Genomic DNA, 5,865 nt, shown 5'->3' with positions numbered 1-5,865 from the left:
GCTTGAGAATCGACATGGGGTTCATAAAGACCCCTGGTTAGTTTGTTTAACTAAAATAGCAGACCAATTTTCAAGTTCTATCTTTTATTTCCCCCAATTTATGCATCTACATATTATAAAGTGCCCTGATAGATTAAACAAAGTTTTGAAATATACATGACACTAGGTTAAAGCACACATAACTAATCATTTCACCATTAAATCAAGCCTAAATGATTTATACAGGAAAAAAAATTTGCTCTATGGTATAGAGAAGAAGGAAAATCCAAAATTAAAGTTACTATTACCTAGCCTAAAATCTCAAAAATTCAATCTAAAATAGAAAAGTCATTTCAAGGACAAAGCACTTCTCTCTGAGAGTTAATATAGAATCATGAATCAAGCTTATCAGAATAACTTTTTTTTATTTTTTTATTATTATTATTATTATTATTATTATTATTTTTTAATCAATAAAAAAGATTGCAACAACAAATTTCTCCTCTCGCACACTTAAAACTTACATTGTCCCCAATGTAAAGCCCAAATGCAAAAGAAAAGAAAAAAAAATGCTAGAAAATAAAATAAAATAAGGGAAAGAAAACAAATCTGATTGTGGCTAACAAACCACCAATGGGTTGCCTCCCAAGTAGCGACTTTGTTTAACGTCGTTAGCTCGACATGGTAAAGCTCCTTAATCCACTGAATGCTCCTGAAATCCTTTATAAAATGGCTTGAGTCTATGACCGTTGACCTTGAATACTTTGTTAGTTCCTGAACTTTGAATTTCAACTGCACCATAAGGAAACACATTAGTAACAACAAAGGGTCCAATCTAACGAGAACGCAACTTACCAGGTATCAGCTTCAATCTGGAATTATAAAATAAAACTTTTTGCCCAATCACAAACTGCTTCCTTAGTTTGTCATGGAATGCCTTTGTCTTTTCTTTATAGATCCTAGAATTCTCATAAGCCTTAAGGTGAATTTCCTCTAATTCATGCAAATGTGATTTTCTTTCTAACTCATCCTCCATGCTTAACTCAAAAACATCCTGCACAAATGTATCAACAACATCAATAGAAAAGATAGAATGATCATCAGCAGGATACTTCATGGAATCAAAGATATTAAATTTGTCAGTCTCTCCATCAAACTCCATAGTCAAGGTACCCTCATCCACCTCAATTTTTGTCTTGGTAGTTTTTAGGAAAGGTCTTCCAAACAAAATCAAAGCTGACTTTGATGTGGGAACACTATCATCCTCCATATCCAAAATGCAAAAATCTGCAAGAAAAATCAATCCTCCAACCTGCACCAACACATCCTCAACTACTCCCAATGGGTAAGCATTAGAACGATCAGCTAATTGAATAATGATACTGGTTTCTTTCAAAGGACCCAAATTTAAAGTTTGAAAAACTGAATTTGACATAACATTAATAGATGCTCCAAAAGCTGCCATTGCATATTCAAATTTAGGATCATTTATTCTGCAGGGAATAGAAAACGAACCTGGATCCTTACACTTAGGGGATAATTTTCGCTGAATTAATGCTGACACATTTTCCCCCACACTGATCTTCTCATTAATCCTCAACTTGCGCTTTGTAGTGCATAACTCCTTAAGGAATTTAACATACCTAGGAATTTGTTTGATCACATCAAGTAAAGGTATATTAACCTCTACCTTCCTGAAAGTCTCCAAAATTTCTTTCTCTTGTTCTTCTTTCTTCGTCTTGGCCAACCTGTAGGGGAATGGAAGGAAAAACAGAATTATTAACCTTATTAAGTTTAGGTTCAGTATTTACCTCAACTTCAGGAACTTTAGACTCTTTTTCTCCTTGCTTTTTCTTTTTTGTTGACTCATGTGGAGTCTGATTATCAGCTTCTTTCCCACTCCGCAACAGTATCGCTCTTGCATTTTCTCTGGGATTCATTACTGTTTGTGATGGAAGCTTTCCAGAACCTTGAGCTTCAAGCTTGCTCACAGATGAAGCTAACTGACCAATCTGTCTCTCTATATTTTGAATGCTATTTCTGGTCTCCTGTTGAAGCTGTTGTGTATTGTTAGCCAAAACCTTAACAATTTCATCAAGTGACATACCTTAATTTGAGGGAGGCGGAAGTGGAGGTGGAGGTGGAGGTGGTGATGGAGGTGGTTGATTCACTTGTGGTCTCTGCTGATGGTATTGATTTTGCACCTGTTGATTCCCATAACTAAGATTGGGATGATCTCGCCATCTTGGATTATAAGTATTAGAAAAGGGATCATACATGCATTGTGGCTGTCCATAATTTTTTACTACATTAACATGTTGCATTGATTCATCCTCTTGTAATACAGGACACATGTCAGTAGCATGACTCGAATCTGAACAAATCCCACATACCTTAACAATTTGCATTTTCCCTACAGCCAACTACCTTAACAAAGAAGTTAAATCAGAAATCTATTTTTCAAGGTTAGATGTACTTACCTCATTAACCTTCATGGGTGTGTGTTCCATTCTCATTCCAAACTGTGGAGAGTTTACTGCCATGTTAGCAATCAGCCTCCTTGCCTCTTCTGGTGTCTTGTCAACCAAAGCTCCTACATTAGCAGCATCTATCATATTGCGGTCCATTGGTAGAAGTCCCTCATAGAAATACTGAATCAAAAGTTGCTCACTTATTTGATGATGGGGACAGCTTGCACACAGTTTCTTAAATCGTTCCCAATACTCATATAAGCTCTCTCCATTATACTGCCAGATGCCACAAATTTCTTTTCTTATATTGGCCGCACGGGAAGCAGGAAAATACTTCTCCAGAAATATCTGCTTCATCCTATTCCATGAGTTGACAAATCCGAAAGGAAGGTAATACAACCAATCCTTAGCTGCGCCTTCTAGTGAGAAAAGGAAAGCTCGAAGCTTGATTTGATCCTCTGAAACTCCTTGAGGTTTCATGCTAGAACACACAACATGAAATTCTTTTAAATGCTTATGTGGATCCTCACTTGCAAGACCATGAAACTTAGGCAACAAATGGATTAGTCCAGATTTCAACTCAAAAGCAATATTTAAAGCAAGGTATTGAATACACAAAGGCTATTGGTTTAGATCAGGAGCAGCCAACTCTTTCAAAGTTCTAGCAGCCATGGTTTCATTTTCAGAATTTGAATCTGAATCTAAATTCGAACTTAATTCCCTTGGAGTTTAGACTCCTTCAGATGTACTCAAAATCTGCTTAGCCTGCTTAGCCAATTTTTTCAACTGTTTAGCTATTTTTTCTACTTCTGGATCAAAGATCAACTCACCAGATTGAGAAGTTGTTGTCATATACAAAAAGAATTCAAAGTAAAAATAGAAAAATGCCTCAAAACCCTAAAAAATGATGGAATTTGACCTCAAGAGGGTGGGGCCAAAAAATCCTATAGATTGATTGGTCTTGATCAGAACGTCATTTCCTTCAAAATAGGTATAGGCCGCCCTCCAAATTCAACCAAACTTCTTGATGAATAGTAACACCGTAATTTTTTTTTCAAAAACCTGAAAACAACAATAACTCACAAACAAAATTAATAACAGAATATTATAACACTAAAAACACGAAATCCAATAAATTTCAATCCTCGGCAACGACGCCAAAATTCTTATTGGCTGTCGAATCCACCAGAAATTTAATTAACTGAAATTACCAGTTGTGAAATATTTTCTATAGTAAGTGGTAAATCCAGGTCGAACCCTAGAGACTGAATTATTAAATTTCGTGCACTTGTATAATGGAAAAAGAAACAAAGGTTAGGGAGGGGGGGTTAATTCGTAATCCAAAGAAGAAATCAAAAATAAAAAATTAAGATCTAAAATTAAATAAGAAACTCTCAAATTAAACAAACTTCAGTCTAAGGCAATTCGCATTCCAATGCATTGATTTGATCATAGACAAAAGAAATACAATCATCTCTTATTGAATACTTAACGTAGATTTACCAAACAGCGAGGTAAACCCCTAACTTCCCTATACTCATCAATTCGAGCTCCGCACTCTTGTTGACTCTAATTATTAACTGAATTGGTATTAAGTAATCCTCATCAAATTAATAACTGCTTTAAGAAGTAGTTAAGCTGAACAACAATTTATAAAGTATAAATCATTTAATTCACCCTATTGTTTTCTGAAGTTATTATCGAAAACTGGGATCATAATCGATAAAACCTAATTGTTACTTATGTTCAATCTTATATAACAATTACGGATTATGAAGATAAACTAGCAATTGATCAAATCAAATAATTAATTAATAGGCCTTTTTAGTAAATCATTCAATAGATCAAAGACAATGAAATCAGAAAACAATAGATATTTAAAAAGACATAAATTAAATTAAGAACCTGGTCTCACAAATCAAGCATAAGAACTAGAATCCCTTGAACTGAATTAAAAACTTAGCCATTCATGTTCATGGCTTTCAGAAACATAAAGAAAAATAAAGAAGAAATCTAAAAAGAGAATGGAGAACGAAGGTCTTTTATGAAGAATGAAGGTCTGAATTAGATGTGTTTTAGCTGCTGCCCAAAGACGCATTTATAATAAAAAACCTAATCTCAAAGATAGGAACCAAACTAGAAACAGTTTTGAAATTCAAAAGATAGATTTTTAGCCTGCATTCACGTCTCTGAAATCAAGGTCGATTTTCAGTGACTTCCTTTCCGAATTTGTTTCTGCCCTCTTCAGGAAAGTTGTACCCTATTTCTTAGCTTTCCAACAGATACTCATTTGTCTAAATCCGAGGTCTACAATCCAAGTTATGGCCTAAAAATCGAGACTAGTTTAGACAAATGGTCCAGCCCATAGTGATCACTTCATTGCCATTTTTGATAATCAAAATGGCCTTACCTTCATTGAAGTTGTAGAGGTGGCTCTAAAGGTTCAATTGGGCTTGACCTTACTTCATTTGGACCTCTAGAACTTCAGATACAAAATAAATACTAAAACTGGTCGTGACAATCAAGTGTGGGCTTTTGCAATAGATCCATAGCTCATTTTGTCAATCTTGGAGACTGATTTGGGCTTTGGTCCCTCTTTATCATTTGTAGTGCTCTATCTTAGCTTTTCAATGGATTAAACAACACTTAATTTGGAGACCCACAACTTTAAAAACACCTAAAAAATACAGCAAAGGTCAAATGCTAAAAATTTCTCAATTTAACACAATTATTCCACAACTATCTAAAAATATGCCTAAATGATAAAATATACTTTAGTCAACGGAATTATGCATAAAAACATACTAGAAACACTAAATGTGATGGGAGTAAAATTAATAAATTATGCACTTATCAAAAGGTAATGCCTCCATGTCTTTAAGGCAAAAAACACCGCAGCTAATCTAGGTCATGAGTAGGATAATTCAATTCATGTTGTCTAAGTTGCTTGTAAGCATAAGCTATCACCTTTCCATGTTGCATTAGAACACAACCTAACCCCTTGCAGGAAGCATCACTGTACACAACAAATCTACCTACCCCTGAAGGTAGAGTAATAATTGGAGCTGAACTTAAACATGCCTTAAGCTTCTCAAAACTCCTATGGCATTCTTCTGTCCATTCAAACTTTGCTTTCTTTCTAAGCAGTTTAGTCAATGGTGCTGCAATGATGGAGAAATCTTAGACGAAACTCTTATAGTACCCTGATGCATGCATTTTATATCATTATTTAGGTATAATTTTTGCACATAATTTATTCTTGTTTATAGCTATTACTATAGATATTAACATATATTTAGTCAATTTTACAATTTTACACTTCTTAGTTTAATTTTTGGAATTTATTTATTTTGTAGGTTAAATTTGGTGTATTTTAATCAGAGCAGCCATTTGGAGGAAATTAGAGTTGAATTAC

At 34.4% G+C, this 5,865-nt stretch overlaps 1 non-coding gene across 1 annotated transcript; it reads left to right on the top strand.

Moving 5' to 3' along the window:
* Positions 1-2,652: 2,652 nt before the first annotated feature.
* On the top strand, positions 2,653-2,759 carry LOC131171472 (small nucleolar RNA R71). Its single transcript, XR_009142132.1, has one exon. It is a non-coding gene; the product is annotated as a small nucleolar RNA R71 (small nucleolar RNA).
* Positions 2,760-5,865: the final 3,106 nt, after the last annotated feature.

This window comes from Hevea brasiliensis, chromosome 12 (assembly GCF_030052815.1).
Source record: "Hevea brasiliensis isolate MT/VB/25A 57/8 chromosome 12, ASM3005281v1, whole genome shotgun sequence".
Taxonomy (NCBI): domain Eukaryota; kingdom Viridiplantae; phylum Streptophyta; class Magnoliopsida; order Malpighiales; family Euphorbiaceae; genus Hevea; species Hevea brasiliensis.
Note: the sequence above shows the minus strand (reverse complement) of the source record. Positions and strands in the feature narration are given on the sequence as shown.